The sequence below is a fragment of the Convolutriloba macropyga genome, chromosome 13 (genome assembly GCF_964194025.1).
Source record: "Convolutriloba macropyga chromosome 13, txConMacr16.3, whole genome shotgun sequence".
NCBI classification, from domain to species: Eukaryota; Metazoa; Xenacoelomorpha; order Acoela; family Convolutidae; genus Convolutriloba; species Convolutriloba macropyga.
Genome location: NC_134480.1, coordinates 41,352,311 through 41,370,649, shown reverse-complemented (window position 1 = coordinate 41,370,649; position 18,339 = coordinate 41,352,311). Strand labels below are relative to the sequence as shown.

Below are 18,339 nucleotides of genomic sequence, written 5' to 3'. Positions count from 1 at the left end.
GGTTAAAGCACAAAACCATCAGAAAGACGAGGAACTTATACTTTATGAGCGCATTTGTTGCTCACCTAGTTTGTTTAATTTCAATGGTCTGCTGAAACGGCCTGGCATTGTTTTCACCTCTAGCTTTGTTTCCAAAAAACTTTTGAAGTCTGATCTTTCTTAATTATCCTCGATGGGGTTCAACCACAAAGTGAACATTTCCACGTTCACGCTTGGGCTGAATCTCACCGGGGACAAAGAAGAATATTCGAAATAGGAAATAAATTATAGAAGACTTACAAAAATTTATTGAAAAGGAAGCTGGAGGTGAAAAACATGCTAGGCTGTTTCAGCAGGCTAACGAATTTGTACAAGCTTAACGACCAACAAAAATGGTCATAAATCAAAATTTCTTTGTCATTCTGACCGTTTTAAAGATCTCGAAATTCTTTGATGTCCCGTTGACAAGATTTTAACCAAAACAGACGAGACTTGCTTTTTCAATGGGAGTAGCATTCTTTTAGTAAGTGGCACACTCAGAAACAAGGAAAGGTGGGCTTTGCAAAAAAGCTCGTTGAGAAATTCACTCAAAGGTAATCATAAAGTTGAAACAGTCATGGATTAATTATGGGTTCTTGGAGTTTGTTCCATATGACTTGGATCAAAAGAGCGGAGACCAACCGTTGAAAAAGACTGATATCTAAACGGAGTAGCAAAGGTTTTTGAACTTGACACAAAAAACTGTGATTTGAGAGCCTGTGCAACAAAACTCGAAGAGATTCTACTTTAATTGCATGCAAGAAACAAACTATTCGAAAAATCTAAAAATTTTACATCAAAATTTAAAAGTGGAAAAGCGGGAAGAAAAGTCAACTCAAAAAAGAAACAAAAAAAAATTAAAATTCTATTGTCAATGGATAATTGATTTTGAAGGCTCTAGTTTTGCTGCTGAACTTGCTATCCTAAATACATATTAACAAAAACTCGCAGAAAAAACCATTAATGTAACGAAAGGGATAACAAAAGTAGGCATAAATGAACTATTAAAAATAGACAGTATTTTTCTAATTAGCGTTTGTTCACGCTTTGATATGATGGTTATGCCGGTCTATTGGATTTTCTTCCTATCAGCGTTGTAAGAAATCAGCCCGGGCCCTTCTATTGGGTCTTTAAAACGGTTAAAGGACAAAACCATCAGAAAGACGAGGAACTTATACTTTATGAGCGCATTTGTTGCTCACCTAGTTTGTTTAATTTCAATGGTCTGCTGAAACGGCCTGGCATTGTTTTCACCTCTAGCTTTCTTTCCAAAAAACTTTTGAAGTCTGATCTTTCTTAATTATCCTCGATGGGGTTCAACCACAGAATGAACATTTCCACGTTCACGCTTGGGCTGAATCTCACCGGGGACAAAGAAGAATATTCAAAATAGGAAATAAATTATAGAAGACTTACAAAAGTTTATTGAAAAGGAAGCTGGAGGTGAAAAACATGCTAGGCTGATTCAGCAGGCTAACGAATTTGTACAAGCTTAACGACCAACAAAAATGGTCATAAATCAAAATTTCTTTGTCATTCTGACCGTTTTAAAGATCTCGAAATTGCATTGATGTCCCGTTGACAAGATTTTAACCAAAACAGACGAGACTTGCTTTTTCAATGGCAGTAGCATTCTTTTAGTAAGTGACACACTCAGAAACAAGGAAAGGTGGGCTTTGCAAAAAAGCTTGTTGAGAAATTCACTCAAAGGTAATCATAAAGTTGAAACAGTCATGGATTAATTATGGGTTCTTGGAGTTTGTTCCATATGACTTGAATCGAAAGAGCGGAGACGAACCTTTGAAAAAGACTGATATCTAAACGGAGTAGCAAAGGTTTTTGAACTTGACACGAAAAACTGTGATTTGGGAGCCTGTGCAACAAAACTCGAAGAGATGCTACCTTAATTGCATGCAAGAAACAAACTATTCAAAAAATCTAAAAATTTTACATCAAAATTTAAAAGTGGAAAAGCGGGAAGAAAACTCAACTCAAAAAAGAAACAAAAAAAATTAAAATTCTATTGTCAATGAACAATTGATTTTGAAGGGTCTAGTTTTGCTGCTGAACTTGCTATCCTAAATACATATTAACGAAAACTCGCAGAAAAAACCAGTAATGTAACAAAAGGGATAACAAAAGTAGGCATAAATGAACTATTAAAAATAGACAGTATTTTTCTAATTAGCGTTTGTTCACGCTTTGATATGATGGTTATGCCGGTCTATTGGATTTTCTTCCTATCAGCGTTGTAAGAAATCAGTCCGGGCCCTTCTATTGGATCATTAAAACGGTTAAAGGACAAAACCATCAGAAAGACGAGGAACTTATACTTTATGAGCGCATTTGTTGCTCACCTAGTTTGTTTAATTTCAATGGTCTGCTGAAACGGCCTGGCATTGTTTTCACCTCTAGCTTTCTTTCCAAAAAACTTTTGGAGTCTGATCTTTCTTAATTATCCTCGATGTGGTTCAATCACAAAGTGAACATTTCCACGTTCACGCTTGGGCTGAATCTCACCGGGGACAAAGAAGAATATTCGAAATAGGAAATAAATTATAGAAGACTTACAAAAGTTTATTGAAAAGGAAGCTGGAGGTGAAAAACATGCTAGGCTGTTTCAGCAGGCTAACGAATTGGTACAAGTTTAACGACCAACAAAAATGGTCATAAATCAAAATTTTTTTTGTCATTCTGACCGTTTTAAAGATCTCGAAATTCGTTGATGTCCCGTTGACAAGATTTTAACCAAAACAGACGAGACTTGCTTTTTCAATGGGAGTAGCATTCTTTTAGTAAGTGGCACACTCAGAAACAAGGAAAGGTGGGCTTTGCAAAAAAGCTTGTTGAGAAATTCACTCAAAGGTAATCATAAAGTTGAAACAGTCATGGATTAATTATGGGTTCTTGGAGTTTGTTCCATATGACTTGAATCAAAAGAGCGGAGACGAACATTTGAAAAAGACTGATATCTAAACGGAGTAGCAAAGGTTTTTGAACTTGACACAAAAAACTGTGATTTGGGAGCCTGTGCAACAAAACTCGAAGAGATGCTACTTTAATTGCATGCAAGAAACAAACTATTCGAAAAATCTAAAAATTTTACATCAAAATTTAAAAGTGGAAAAGCGGGAAGAAAAGTCAACTCAAAAAAGAAACAAAAAAAAAATTAAAATTCTATTGTCAATGGATAATTGATTTTGAAGGGTCTAGTTTTGCTGCTGAACTTGCTATCCTAAATACATATTAACAAAAACTCGCAGAAAAAACCATTAATGTAACAAAAGGGATAACAAAAGTAGGCATAAATGAACTATTAAAAATAGACAGTATTTTTCTAATTAGCGTTTGTTCACGCTTTCATATGATGGTTATGCCGGTCTAATGGATTTTCTTCCTATCAGCGTTGTAAGAAATCAGTCCGGGCCCTTCTATCGGATCTTTAAAGCGGTTAAAGGACAAAACCATCAGAAAGACGAGGAACTTATACTTTAGGAGCGCATTTGTTGCTCACCTAGTTTGTTTAATTTCAATGGTCTGCTGAAACGGCCTGGCATTGTTTACACCTCTAGCTTTCTTTCCAAAAAACTTTTGAAGTCTGATCTTTCTTAATTATCCTCGATGGGGTTCAACCACAGAGTGAACATTTCCACGTTCACGCTTGGGCTGAATCTCACCGGGGACAAAGAAGAATACTCAAAATAGGAAATAAATTATAGAAGACTTACAAAAGTTTTTTGAAAAGGAAGCTGGAGGTGGAAAACAAGCTAGGTTGTTTCAGCAGGCTAACGAATTTGTACAAGCTTAACGACCTACAAAAATGGTCATAAATCAAAATTTCTTTGTCATTCTGACCGTTTTAAAGATCTCGAAATTCCGTTGATGTCCCGTTGACAAGATTTTATCCAAAACAGACGAGACTTGCTTTTTCAATGGGAGTAGCATTCTTTTAGTAAGTGACACACTCAGAAACAAGGAAAGGTGGGCTTTGCAAAAATTCTTGTTGAGAAATTCACTCAAAAATAATCATAAATTTGAAACAGTCATGGATTAAGTATGGGTTCTTGGAGTTTGTTCCATATGACTTGAATCAAAAGAGCGGAGACGAACCTTTGAAAAAGACTGATATCTAAACGGAGTAGCAAAGGTTTTTGAACTTGACACGAAAAACTGTGATTTGGGAGCCTGTGCAACAAAAATTGAAGAGATGCGACCTTAATTGCATGCAAGAAACAAACTATTCAAAAAATCTAAAAATTTTTCATCAAAATTTAAAAGTGGAAAAACGGGAAGAAAACTCAACTCAAAAAAGAAACAAAAAAATTAAAAATCTATTGTCAATGAATAATTGATTTTGAAGGGTCAAGTTTTGCTGCTGAACTTGCTATCCTAAATACATATTAACAAAAACTCGCAGAAAAAACCATTAATGTAACGAAAGGGATAACAAAAGTAGGCATAAATGAACTATTATAAATAGACAGTACTTTTCTAATTAGTGTTTTTTCACGCTTTGATATGATGGTTATGCCGGTCTATTGGATTTTCTTCCTATCAGCGTTGTAAGAAATCAGTCCGGGCCCTTCTATTGGATCTTTGAAACGGTTAAAGGGCAAAACCGTCAGAAATACGAGGAACCTATACATTTTGAGCGCATTTTTCGCTCACCTAGTTTGTAAAACTTCAATGGTCTGCTGAAATTGACTGGCATTGATTTCAACTCTAGCTTTCTTTCCAATAAAGTTTTGAAGTCTGATCTTTTTTAAATATCCCCGGTGGGGTTCAACCACAGAGTGAACAGTTCCACGTTCATCATGATTGGGCTTAATCTCACCCGGAACAAAGAAGAATATTCGAAATGGGAAATAAAACATGGAAGACTTACAAAAATTTATTGGAAAGGAAGCTGCAGGCGAAAAACATGTTAGGCTGTTTCAGCAGGCTCGCAAATTTGTACAAGCTTAACGACCAACAAACACGGTCATAAATCAAAATTTTTTTGTCATTCTGACCGTTTCAAAGATCTCAAAATTCCGTTGATGTCTCGTTGACATGAGTTGAACCGAAACAGAGGAGACCTGCTTTTACAATAGGAGTAGCATTCTTTTAGTGAGTGACACACTCAGAAATAAGGAATGGTGTGCTTTGCAAAAAACCTTGTTGAGAAACAAACTCAAAGGTAATCATAAAATTGAAACAACCATGGATAAATTAGGGGTTCTTGAAGTTTGTTCCACATGACTTCAATCAAAAGGTCAGAGACGTTCCTTTGAAATAGACTGGTATCTTAACGGAGTAGCAAAGTTTTATTGAATTTGACACTAAAAACTGTGATTTCAGAGCTTGTGCAACAAAACTCGAAGAGATGCTACTTTAATTGCATGCAGGAAACCAATTATTTGTAAAATCTGAAAATTTCACATCGAAATATAAGAGTTGAAAAGCGGGAACAAAACTCAGTCTCCACAAAGAAACAAAAAATTAATAAATCTATCGTCTATGAATAATTGATTTTTAAGGGTCTAGTTTTGCTGCTGAACCTGCTATCCTAAATACAAATTAACAAAATCTCGTAGAAGAAACCACGAACTTTCCAAAACGGATAACAAAAGTAGGCATAATTGAACTATTATAAATAGACAGCATTGTTAATAATTAGTGTTTTTTCAGGCTTTGATGTGATGGTTATGCCAGTCTATTGGATTTTCTTCCTTTCAGCGTTGTCAGAAATCAGTCCGAGCCCTCCTAATGGATTTTTGAAACGGTTAAAGGACAAAACCGTCAGAATGACGAGGAACCTACACTTCATGAGCGCATTTGTGGCTCACCAAGTTTGTATTACTTCAATGATCTGCTTAAACGGCCTGGCATTGTTTTTACCTCTAGCTTTCTTCCCATTAAACTTTTCAAGTCTGATATTTTATAATTTTCCCGTTGGGGTTCAACCACAGAGTGAACGGTTCCACGTTCAAGTTTGAGCTGAATCTCACCGGGGACAAAGAAAAATATTTGAAATCGGAAGTAAAACATAACAGACTTCCAAAAGTTTACTGGAAAGGAAGCTGAAGGCGAAAAACATGCTAGGCTGTTTCAGCAGCCTAACGAATTTGTACAAGCTTAACGATTAACAAACACGGTCATAAATTAGAATTTCTTTGACATTCTGACCGTTTTAAAGATCTCAAAATCCCGTTGATGTCCCGCTGACATGATTTGATCCAATATAGACGTCTTGCTTTTAAAATGGGAGTAGCATTCTTTTAGTGAGTGGCACACTCAGAAATAAGGATTGGTGGGCTTTGCAAAAAAAAACTTTTTGACAAATTCACTCAAAGGTAATCATAAAGTTGAAACAGTCATGGACGAATTAGTGGTTCTTGAAGTTTGTTCCACATTACTTTAATCAAATTAGCGGAGACATACCTTTTGAAAAAGACTGATATCTAAACGGAGTTGCACAATTTTATTGAATTTGACAAGAAAAACTGTGATTTGGGAGCCTGTGCAACAAAACTCGAAGAGATGCTACCTTAATTGCATGCAAGAAACAAACTATTCGTAGAGTCTAAAAATTTAACATCGAAATAGAAAAGTGGAAAAGCGGGAATAAAACTCAATCTCAACAAAGAAAGAAAAAATTATAAATCTATCGTCAATGAATAATTGATTTTGAAGGGTTTAGTTTTGCTGATGAACCTGCTATCCTATATATAAATTAATAAAAACTTGCAGAAAAAACAATGAATTTTACAAAATGGATAACAAAAGTGGGCATAAATGAAAAATTATAACTAGCGAGTATTTTTATCAATTAGTGTTCTTTCACGCTTTGATATGGTGGTTATCCCGGTCTATTGGGTTTTCGTCCTACCAGCGTTGTCAGAAATCAGTCCGAGCCCTCCTATTGAATATTTGCAACTGTTAAATGGCAAAACCGTCAGAAAGACGAGGATCCTATAGTCTATGAGCACATTTGTTGTTCATCTAGATTGTATAACTTCAATGGTGTGCTGAAACGGCCTGGCATTGTTTTCACCTGTAGCTTTCTTTCCAATAAAATTTTGAAGTCTGATCTTTCTTAATTATCCCCGATGGGGTTCAACGACAGAGTGAACAGTTCCACGTTCACGCTTGGACTGAGTCTCACCGGGGACAAAGAAAAATATTCGAAATCGGAACTAAAACAGAACAGACTTCCTAAAGTTTATTGGAAAAGAAGCTGGAGGCGAATAACATGCTAGGCTGTTTCAACAGTCTAGCAAAAATGTACGAGCTTATTGACCAACAAACACTGTCATAAATCAAAACTTCTCTGTCATTCTGACCGTTTTAAAGTTCTCGGAAATCCCGTTGATGTCCCGCTGACATGATTTGAACCAAAATAGACGAGACCTGCTTTTAAAATGGGAATAGCATTCTTTTAGTGAGTGGCTGCCTCAGAAATAAGGAAGGGTGAGCTTTGCAAAAAAAGCTTTTTGAGATATTCACTCAAAGGTAATCATAAAATTGAAACAGTCATGGATTAATTATGGGTTCCTGAAGTCTGTTCCACATGACTTGAATCAAAAGAGCGGAGACGTAGCTTTGAAAAAGACTTATATCTAAAGGGAGTAGCAAAGTTTTATTGAATTTGATACTAAAAACTGTGATTAGGGAGCCTGTGCAATAAAACTCGAAGAAATGCTACCTTAATTGCTTGCAAGAAACAAACTATTTTTAAAATCTAAAATTTTCACACCAAAATAGAAAAGTGGAAAAGCGGGAATAAAACTCAATCTCAACAAAGAAAGAAAAAAAATTATAAATCTATCGTCAATGAATAATTGATTCTGAAGGGTTAATTTTGCTGCTGAACCTGCTATCCTAAATACAAATTAACAAAAACTCGCAGAAAAAACAATGAATTTTCCAAAACGGATAACAAAAGTATGCATACATGAACTATTATGAATAGACAATATTTTTATTAATTAGTGTCTTTTCACGCTTTGATATGATGGTTATGCCGGTCTATTGGATTTTCTTCCTATCAGCGAGCGTTGTCAGAAATTAGTCCGAGCCCTCCTATTGAATATTCGCCACTGTTAAATGGTAAAACCGGCAGAAAGACGAGGATCCTATAGTTTATGAGCGCATTTGTTGGTCACCTAGATTGTATAACTTCAATGGTGTGTTGAAACGGCCTGGCATTGTTTTCACCTCTAGCTTTCTTTCCAACAAACTTTTGAAGTCTGATCTTTCTTAATTATCCCCGATGGGGTTCAACGACAGAGTGAACAGTTCCACGTTCACGCTTGGACTGAGTCTCACCGGGGACAAAGAAGAATATTCGAAATCGGAACTAAAACAGATCAGACTTCCTAAAGTTTATTGGAAAAGAAGCTGGAGGCGAAAAACATGCTAGGCTGTTTCAACAGGCTAGCAAAAATGTACGAGCTTATTGACCAACAAACACTGTCATAAATCAAAACTTCTCTGTCATTCTGACCGTTTTAAAGATCTCGGAAATCCCGTTGATGTCCCGCTGACATGATTTGAACCAAAATAGATGAGACCTGCTTTTACAATGGGAGTAGCATTCTTTTAGTTAGTGGCTGCCTCAGAAATAAGGAAGGGTGAGCTTTGCAAAAAAGCTTGTTGATATATTCACTCAAAGGTAATCATAAAATTGAAACAGTCATGGATTTATTATGGGTTCCTGAAGTCTGTTCCACATGACTTGAATCAAAAGTGCGGAGACGTACCTTTGAAAAAGACTGATATCTAAACGGAGTTGCAAAATTTTTTGAATTTGACAATAAAAACTGTGATTTGGGAGCCTGTGCAACAAAACTCGAAGAGATGCTACCTTAATTGCTTGCAAGAAACAAACTATTTGTAAAATCTAAAAATTTAACATCGAAATAGAAAAGTGGAAAAGCGGGAATAAAACTCAATCTCAACAAAGAAAGAAAAAATTATAAATCTATCGTCAATGAATAATTGATTTTGAAGGGTTTAGTTTTGCTGATGAACCTGCTATCCTATATATAAATTAATAAAAACTTGCAGAAAAAACAATGAATTTTACAAAATGGATAACAAAAGTGGGCATAAATGAAAAATTATAACTAGCGAGTATTTTTATCAATTAGTGTTCTTTCACGCTTTGATATGGTGGTTATCCCGGTCTATTGGGTTTTCGTCCTACCAGCGTTGTCAGAAATCAGTCCGAGCCCTCCTATTGAATATTTGCAACTGTTAAATGGCAAAACCGTCAGAAAGACGAGGATCCTATAGTCTATGAGCGCATTTGTTGTTCATCTAGATTGTATAACTTCAATGGTGTGCTGAAACGGCCTGGCATTGTTTTCACCTGTAGCTTTCTTTCCAATAAAATTTTGAAGTCTGATCTTTCTTAATTATCCCCGATGGGGTTCAACGACAGAGTGAACAGTTCCACGTTCACGCTTGGACTGAGTCTCACCGGGGACAAAGAAAAATATTCGAAATCGGAACTAAAACAGAACAGACTTCCTAAAGTTTATTGGAAAAGAAGCTGGAGGCGAATAACATGCTAGGCTGTTTCAACAGTCTAGCAAAAATGTACGAGCTTATTGACCAACAAACACTGTCATAAATCAAAACTTCTCTGTCATTCTGACCGTTTTAAAGTTCTCGGAAATCCCGTTGATGTCCCGCTGACATGATTTGAACCAAAATAGACGAGACCTGCTTTTAAAATGGGAATAGCATTCTTTTAGTGAGTGGCTGCCTCAGAAATAAGGAAGGGTGAGCTTTGCAAAAAAAGCTTTTTGAGATATTCACTCAAAGGTAATCATAAAATTGAAACAGTCATGGATTAATTATGGGTTCCTGAAGTCTGTTCCACATGACTTGAATCAAAAGAGCGGAGACGTAGCTTTGAAAAAGACTTATATCTAAAGGGAGTAGCAAAGTTTTATTGAATTTGATACTAAAAACTGTGATTAGGGAGCCTGTGCAATAAAACTCGAAGAAATGCTACCTTAATTGCTTGCAAGAAACAAACTATTTTTAAAATCTAAAATTTTCACACCAAAATAGAAAAGTGGAAAAGCGGGAATAAAACTCAATCTCAACAAAGAAACAAAAAACTATAAATCTATCGTCTATGAATAATTGATTTTGAAAGGTCTAGTTTTGCTGCTGAACCTGCCATCCTAAATACAGATTAACAACAACTCCCAGAGGAAACCATGAATTTTCCAAAACGGATAACAAAAGTAGGCATAATTGAACTATTATAAATAGACAGTATTTTTCTAATTAGCGTTTGTTCACGCTTTGATATGATGGTTATGCCGGTCTATTGGATTTTCTTCCTACCAGCGTTGTCAGAAATCAGTCCGAGCCCTCCTATTGAATATTTGCAACTGTTAAATGGCAAAACCGTCAGAAAGACGAGGATCCTATAGTCTATGAGCGCATTTGTTGCTCACCTAGTTTGTTTAATTTCAATGGTCTGCTGAAACGGCCTGGCATTGTTTTCACCTCTAGCTTTCTTTCCAAAAAACTTTTGAAGTCTGATCTTTCTTAATTATCCTCGATGGGGTTCAACCACAGAATGAACATTTCCACGTTCACGCTTGGGCTGAATCTCACCGGGGACAAAGAAGAATATTCAAAATAGGAAATAAATTATAGAAGACTTACAAAAGTTTATTGAAAAGGAAGCTGGAGGTGAAAAACATGCTAGGCTGATTCAGCAGGCTAACGAATTTGTACAAGCTTAACGACCAACAAAAATGGTCATAAATCAAAATTTCTTTGTCATTCTGACCGTTTTAAAGATCTCGAAATTGCATTGATGTCCCGTTGACAAGATTTTAACCAAAACAGACGAGACTTGCTTTTTCAATGGCAGTAGCATTCTTTTAGTAAGTGACACACTCAGAAACAAGGAAAGGTGGGCTTTGCAAAAAAGCTTGTTGAGAAATTCACTCAAAGGTAACCATAAAATTGAAGCAGTCATGGATTAAAAATGGGTTCTTGAAGTTTGTTCAGTATGACTTGAATCAAAGGAGCGGAGACGTACCTTTGAAAAAGCAACGGAGTCGCAAAGTTTTATTGAATTTGATACTAAAAACTGGGATTTGGGAGCCTGTGCAACAAAACTCGAAGAGATGCTACCTTAATTGCATGCAAGAAACAAACTATTCGTAGAGTCTAAAATTTTCACACCGAAATAGAAAATTGGAAAAGCGGGAATAAAACTCAATCTCAACAAAGAAAGAAAAAAATTATAAATCTATCGTCAATGAATAACTGATTTTGAAGGGTTAGTTTTGCTTCTGAACCTGCTATCCTAAATACAAATTAACAAAAACTAGCAGAAAAAACCATGAATTTTCCAAAACGGATAACAAAAGTATGCATACATGAACTATTATGAATAGACAATATTTTTATTAATTAGTGTCTTTTCACGCTTTGATATGATGGTTATGCCGGTCTATTGGATTTTCTTCCTATCAGCGAGCGTTGTCAGAAATTAGTCCGAGCCCTCCTATTCAAGACAGTACAACGATATTGTCTTCAACTTTATCCTTCGAACCATTTAATTCTTTATCTGTTTAGTTAAGTTGAGAAAAATTACAGATCCCACGGGCACCTGAGGGTCCATGGGATTACAAATGAGATTTAATTTTTTCAAATCATCTCCAGCCAAAATTTTTCGGGGATTCGCAGGTGAAGGAAAGTTTGCGGGTGAAAGATTCGCAGATGGGGATTCATTTGCGGAAATTTTGAAATCTCTTGTCTTCCCGGAGATCGAATATGACACGTTTACAACTTCTATTCCCCGAAAAACAAACTATTTTAAATAGACAATAATTTTATTAATTAGTGTCTTTTCACGCTTTGATATGATGGTTATGCCGGTCTATTGGATTTTCTTCCTATCAGCGCTGTCAGAAACCAGTCCCAGCCCTCCTATTCAACACAGTACAACGATATTGTCTTCAGTTTTATCCTTCGAACCGTTTAATTCTTTATCTGTTTAGTTAAATGAGAAAAATCACAAATTCCATGGGTCCCTGAGGGTCCATGTGTTTACAAATGAGATTTAACTTTTTCAAATCATCTCCAGCAAAAATTTTTCGGGGATTCGCAGGTGAAGGTAAGTTTGCGGGTGAAAGACTCGCAGGTGGGGATTCATTTGCGGAAAGTTCAAAATCCCTTGTCTTCCTTGAGGTCAAATATGACACGTTTACGGCTTTACTCCCCGAAAATCAAATACAAGATAATTGCTTTATTTATGGGCGGTAACGATAGGTTCGACTAAGAATGGAGAGGCTTCTCTTAAGGATTTTCTTTTGGCGTTGTAAAAGAGCTAAAGGAATTAGCCAACGTTTTTTGAAAGGAGCAGATAAAATTTTTTTTAGAATACCCGAAACATACGGAAAAAGAACTCGCTGACACACCGTGAACGGTCGGCTTAATAATGAACAGACATGTTGTGTATTCGGAAGCGTTCATTGTTATCTCCTTACGAAAAAAACGAAGCAATACTTATCCCCGGAGGCCAAAATTATCCTTCTTGGATGGTGGTTTGAACAATTCAAACAATCTCCCTGAAGAAAAAATCATTTACAAAACTAAAGTTGTTATTTAAGGAAAAATTTAAGAGTTATTCAGGGCTTCGGGAACAATTGCGCTTGTGGCACCCAAGACAAACCAAACTACACAGAAAAACTTATTTTCTTTTCTTTTTGTCCTCCGCGGGACCTTCAGGGTCCAATGGAAAACAAGAAAATTTTGTTTATCATTTACTTTCCATGTGCAAATTGTCCTGCATTGAGCATCAGTTAAAATGCGATTTGCAGTAAATTGCATTTTCGCAGTAAAATCTGTCACTTCCTTTCTGAACGCTTTGTATTAAAAAGAACTCTGATAATTTTTCTACAAACTGAAACAAAGAGGCACTGAAAATATCAAATCTTTGAACTATAATTTGCTTGGTGATCAGTTGAAAAGCTGCATTAACAAATTAAAGAGTTTTCTGAAAGTCTTTTAAAATTGCATGAGCTGTTTGTAAAAGTAGGAGGTCCAAAAACCTACGTAACGACACTGGGCCTTGATAAGTTTGGGAACATTGTAATTCAACCTTAAAATCCGAAGCCGTCGGGTTCGGGCAATAGATTCAGAGAATCGCCAAACTCTACACAAACCGGATGAGTTGCTGAATAGTGACATTGTTTCAGTGAAACTATATGTTGATTTTTAATATTAAACAAGCAAAAAAACAACTAAAAATCCAGGAAAAAAGACAAAAAGAAACAAAGCGCTCATACAGTTCTGGTTATTCTCTATACTGAAGTAAGTAAAGTGCTCGTTTTAAACCAGCTGATAGCTTCAAAGATAAATGAAAAGATAGTCAAGTTTTTGTCATCACTGAGCTCTCATCTTAAGACACTGAGAAGAAAACGACTGCCTACAAAAAGACCAGAAGTCACAAACGAGGGAAACTATGAAACAAAGACAAACTTGTCAAGCAGCTCTGTCTTGAAGCACGAATCGATGGTCGTAGGTGAACAAAAAAGATGTTTCACGAAATCAGAACGTTTCTAAAGATGAAAGTTGGCTAAGTTCTATAATAATGCAAACCTACAACATAGGCATTTTTAATCAAATAATTTGAAGATTAAAAGTGTCTGTCATGAAAAATATTAAAAATCATGACAACCTTTCCCTAACTGAATCCTAGGTTGTTCCTGGAAGAGTAAATCAAGCTTTTTTCAGCCCCATTATTATGTTTACTGGAACGGCGGAGTGTTATTTTCAGCAGAAACTCAACAAATTATGAAATTATTGATCTCAATTTAAAGTTAGTCTGTTATAATGTCGTAAAACTTTCCATTCCTAGGATTAACTTGATTCCTTAATCTCCTCTCGAAGTAAACCCCTGCCGGCTCAGCAATTTCAATTTTTCATTTTTTAAGAAACGCTTTTTTCAAAAACAGGAGTTGAATCAAAACTAGTGACTTTAGTTTTACCATGACCTGATGGTCGACAGTGATGTCTACAAGTGAACTAGCAAAAAATATAATAGAAATTTTAGTTGACAAGTGTCTCAACATTTTTTTGATGCCAAACTAGACATTATTTTCTATATAAGCGCTGAAATTTCTACGAAATGCAGTCAAGACTCCATTCTCGGCAAACAATACAAATCTATTGGAAAAAATGTACTGATGTTTACCCTACAATTAAGCAGCCTAACTGTGTAAATTAAAAGTAAGCACCATTAGAAATTAATGTACACGTGTGTTTAAACAGTTGACTGGGTTGGTTTGATTCTTCCACTTCTGAAAAACTTTTCAATGCTTACTCTTACAGCAGTTGCGATGCCCTGGTCAATAAATGGTACAGCTGGTTAAACACTAAAACTGCAAATTTTGTTCCAAAGTTAACCAAATGTCTTTAAAAATTTGGATAAATAATGAAACCTCAAACTTCAGAGCTTTCTACTTCATCAAATGAAATGTGTCAAAATCAGGCTCCAAATCTTACAAGCTAAACGAGTTGAAAAACTAAGTGCCCATTACCACATACGGTTCCCAGTCATGGCGTTCAAACCCAAAACATAATCAGAATCTTGAAGGGCTGCAGATGAGGGCCACAAAATGGATTTTGAAAAAAATTATCTTAGGTTTTCGGGAAAAACTCAACACCGTTCTGTTCTTTGCAATAATATAACAAGGCAGCAGACCCATTTTAAAAGATTTACGCGGAGTGTTCGAACTGAACATAAAACCAAACTGAACACAATACATGAAGAATTTTTCATGTGGAAATTGCAATCCGTATCAGAAACTAAAACCATTTGTACAATGAAAGGAAAAACGAACCGTGAAAATAATGTTCCAAAAAGTTTTCCTATTAATAATACTACTACTAATACTACTACTACTCTTTTAAGTCAACAATTCCATTTGATTGGCTCAACTAATAATTGCCAAATTTGAAAAAAAGACCTGGGTACTTATGGAGAAAATGTAGATAGAAATATGACAGTTTTCTGCGATTGAACAATAGGTCGAGTTTTTTGAAGCTTCTTTCCCATTGTTATGGCTAAACACATCGGAGACGTTTTTGAAAACCTGCTCTCTCTGGCTACAGCTAATTTGAAAAACGATTTTAAGAAATGTTACTGCTGTTAATTTTTTCTCACTTAATTGCTTTCAGTGCACTAAAAATGCAATAAATTCTCTAACTACTGCTACATCCGTCATTCATTCCAAACCAGAATACGCATTGTAAATTCATGACTTTTTTATGAAGTGGCACTGATTCTACGTTGAACTCGCTTTACTACTTTTTAAAGAACTCTTACTAGGTATGAAAATTTAAGCAGCCTAATGTAAAAGTTAATTAAAGATTTATAAAGTCGGTATAAAGAGGTTAAGTTACTCAAAGAGTTTTGCAATAACTTGCACCGTCAGGAATTGAAAACTGCTTATGTTAAATATCGAAAAATATTCATACATACAGTAACGTGTTCTGTTTAACTGTTTATAATTTCGATTTTCTCTAAAATGCTAGTAGGTTTTTATGCTACAGATTGTTAAAACAATATAAAAAACCTTAAAATTGTTCAAATGAATCTTTCTCTTTAAATGTTTTCTATGGGAAATGTTGGTTTTTGTTAATTAATTAATTTTGCGCACATGCTATTTCAAAAGCAGTTCAGGCAAAGCATGTTTTCTGCACTTAATGTTTCGATGTTTATTCCCAGTTTTTGTACTCGTCCCGCGTATTCATTTGTGGCTTGCCTCTACTATTTTGTAGAGCTTCTATGGTCATAATTTTGTCGGTGTCACGGCGGGTTTGACGTACCCTCTTATGACTTAAAGCGGTTAGTGCCCCACAGATTTCCTCAAAATGTTGACCATCAATGAAGCAAAGTTTGGTGCTCCAAAATTCCCGTGATCAAATGTCGACAATTTTTGCCGAATAATGATTGATAAGTTTGATTGAAATTCCAAACACAAAAAATGAATTCGTAGACCACTTGAGAATTCAGATTGCTATTGAAACTACAACCCAGGGAAGGTAGCCATTTTCGTTATTCACCCGGGGCAAAAATTGTGGTCTTTTCGCACTTTTTTCCAGTGTCCGCTTCAATTGCAAGAAAGACAATGTTTTTCAAATTATTTTTCGGCTGAGACTGCTTCCCCTTTGCTGTACTCTCTCAATTTCACTGTAAAATTGAGGTTTACTTTTGATTTTTGTAAAGTGTCATTGATGATTCCAGAAGTCCAAATTTTCGGGTATTGATCTTTTATTCAATTATTTTCATTCGCCTTATTTTCGAGAGCATATTGACGATCTCTTTCGTTTACTTGATCTGATGTTTGAATAATTTTATATCAATGTTTGCCAGAGTTAGTGCAACTGATGCTCCATAGCTGAGTCATCCACCTGACTAAACCACAAGTCTTTGCATTTAAAACAGATATTTGTCACGGTTATTTTTCAAAATGAGGCTTGGTCACTTGAGTTTAAGTCCTCGACAATATTTCAATTGCTTAATTAACCGAAACCTTTTTGAATAGTCACAGAACGTCTAAAAAACAATGCTCTTGTCAGAACTTAATTTGACGGATTCACGTTTTCGTTCAGCGAGCGTTGACGTGTCTCGATGGTAGTACCTGGTAATTTATCAAAAAGCGAAGCAAGAAATTTATGCAAATTTTAGTAAGTACTGCTCGCTATAGACAACACTAGGGGTGTAAAGAAATTTCACTCTTGTAAAATTTTGCTATAAAGTCTCGCGGGTTGCGCTCCTGCTGAACGTAACTTTTGATGAATTATTTCGCTTAAAAAAGTACTCTTCTGTATATCAGCGAGCGCACTGTTTATGTCTTTTAATCTTCAGAGCAATGTTATCCCCCGCGCAAGAAATTTTTTAAACTGGGAACAATCCAGATTTAAGGAAATCGAAGTCATAATTAAAATGCTCCCAAAAACAGCTAGTTTGCAGTGTACTTATACAGTTGACACGTTTGCATGATGTGGCTCCGTGAACTCGCAATTTAGATTGACCATACACGCGTGCCTCTGAAGACCCGTCATGAAAATCGTTCTTTTATCAATTTTTTTCAGTGGGCGCGATTTCCAGCAGAATTAGAGAAAAAAGCACTCAATGTTCAAAATTTTCAACCAGAACAGGTCAATCTGATTTACAAATCCTTTTTTCAGGTTGATGGCCAATAAATTGCGAGACAGACAAATAGGTTAGTGATGGTGATAAGGATAAGTTATTAAAGAGTTTTTTGTTAGTTTATCTTGAAATATAATCAATTTGAAGATCTGACTTGTATATAATGAGTCAATAAATCTTTCAGATGCCAATTTTCTGCAGAAGCGTTACGAAAATTAATGTTTTGGGTGCATTGAAGCAGTTTTTGAATTTGAACACTGAATTATTGAGGAAGCAGTTAGAATTTGAATCCCAATGGAAGGTATGTTTTTCTTATTTTCTTTTACTCTGATGGACTCACTTATGTGTTTCTTATTTTAGATTCTTGTCGTTGATCGATACGGAAAAAAACTTCTGTTCCCTGCTTTCGATGAAGAAAGTTCGAGAGCTTGGAGTTACAATGACTCTATTAGTTTTGAAGACTTGATTGCCCGTGGGGGATTCTATCGTCTTTTCGGTCGTTTCTAATACAGCTGATATGTGTGATGGTTTTGGATCAAAAATGGCTCGTTCACCTGAGTTTTAAAGCTCACTAAGGGTCTTTTATGGTTACTCTAAACCCTTCGCAGGTTATTAAAGGACGTATTGTCAACTAAGTCTACTAGGAGTGAAGCCTTGCAACCAAATTAAATACAGGCAGAACTGCCATGGGCAATTTCTGAAGCCTTAAATGACCCTGCCCGACCATATGTATTTTACATCCCCATTTGCACACTTATAAAGACTAACGTAAATTTGCCCAATTATTCAACTATAGTGTTGTCAGACTTTGGTTGTTTTTTCATAAAATCTGTTGCCTTTTAATCCACTCCAAGGAAGCCTATGTTTTGCTTTTCCGGGAACTGAGCTGTTTAATTACTCGCTAACGGTGTTCGTAGCAATTAAATGGGCGCCATTTGTCTTTTCGTGCTTTTTACTTGATCGAAGTTTAGTCTGACTATTTGATTTTTAAGCCCCATAAGCGAGAAAGGTAGGTAAAGCCCGGAGAGCATTAAGTCATCGATAATCTGTTAGAGCTTTACTGCATAATATGGGGGGGCAATTTTTGTTGGTTTGTCCCGCAAATATTTATATTACACCCACAGCAACCGTTGAGT

General features: G+C 35.7%; 2 protein-coding genes across 4 annotated transcripts in view; one reads left to right on the top strand and one right to left on the bottom strand.

The window, feature by feature from the left end:
* The window catches only part of LOC142352235 (nucleoporin p54-like), a 608,913-nt gene that overhangs the window by 156,521 nt on the left and 434,053 nt on the right, over nt 1-18,339 (bottom strand). The window lies entirely within an intron of this gene.
* The window catches only part of LOC142352233 (sec1 family domain-containing protein 1-like), a 354,741-nt gene that overhangs the window by 228,045 nt on the left and 108,357 nt on the right, over nt 1-18,339 (top strand). The window lies entirely within an intron of this gene.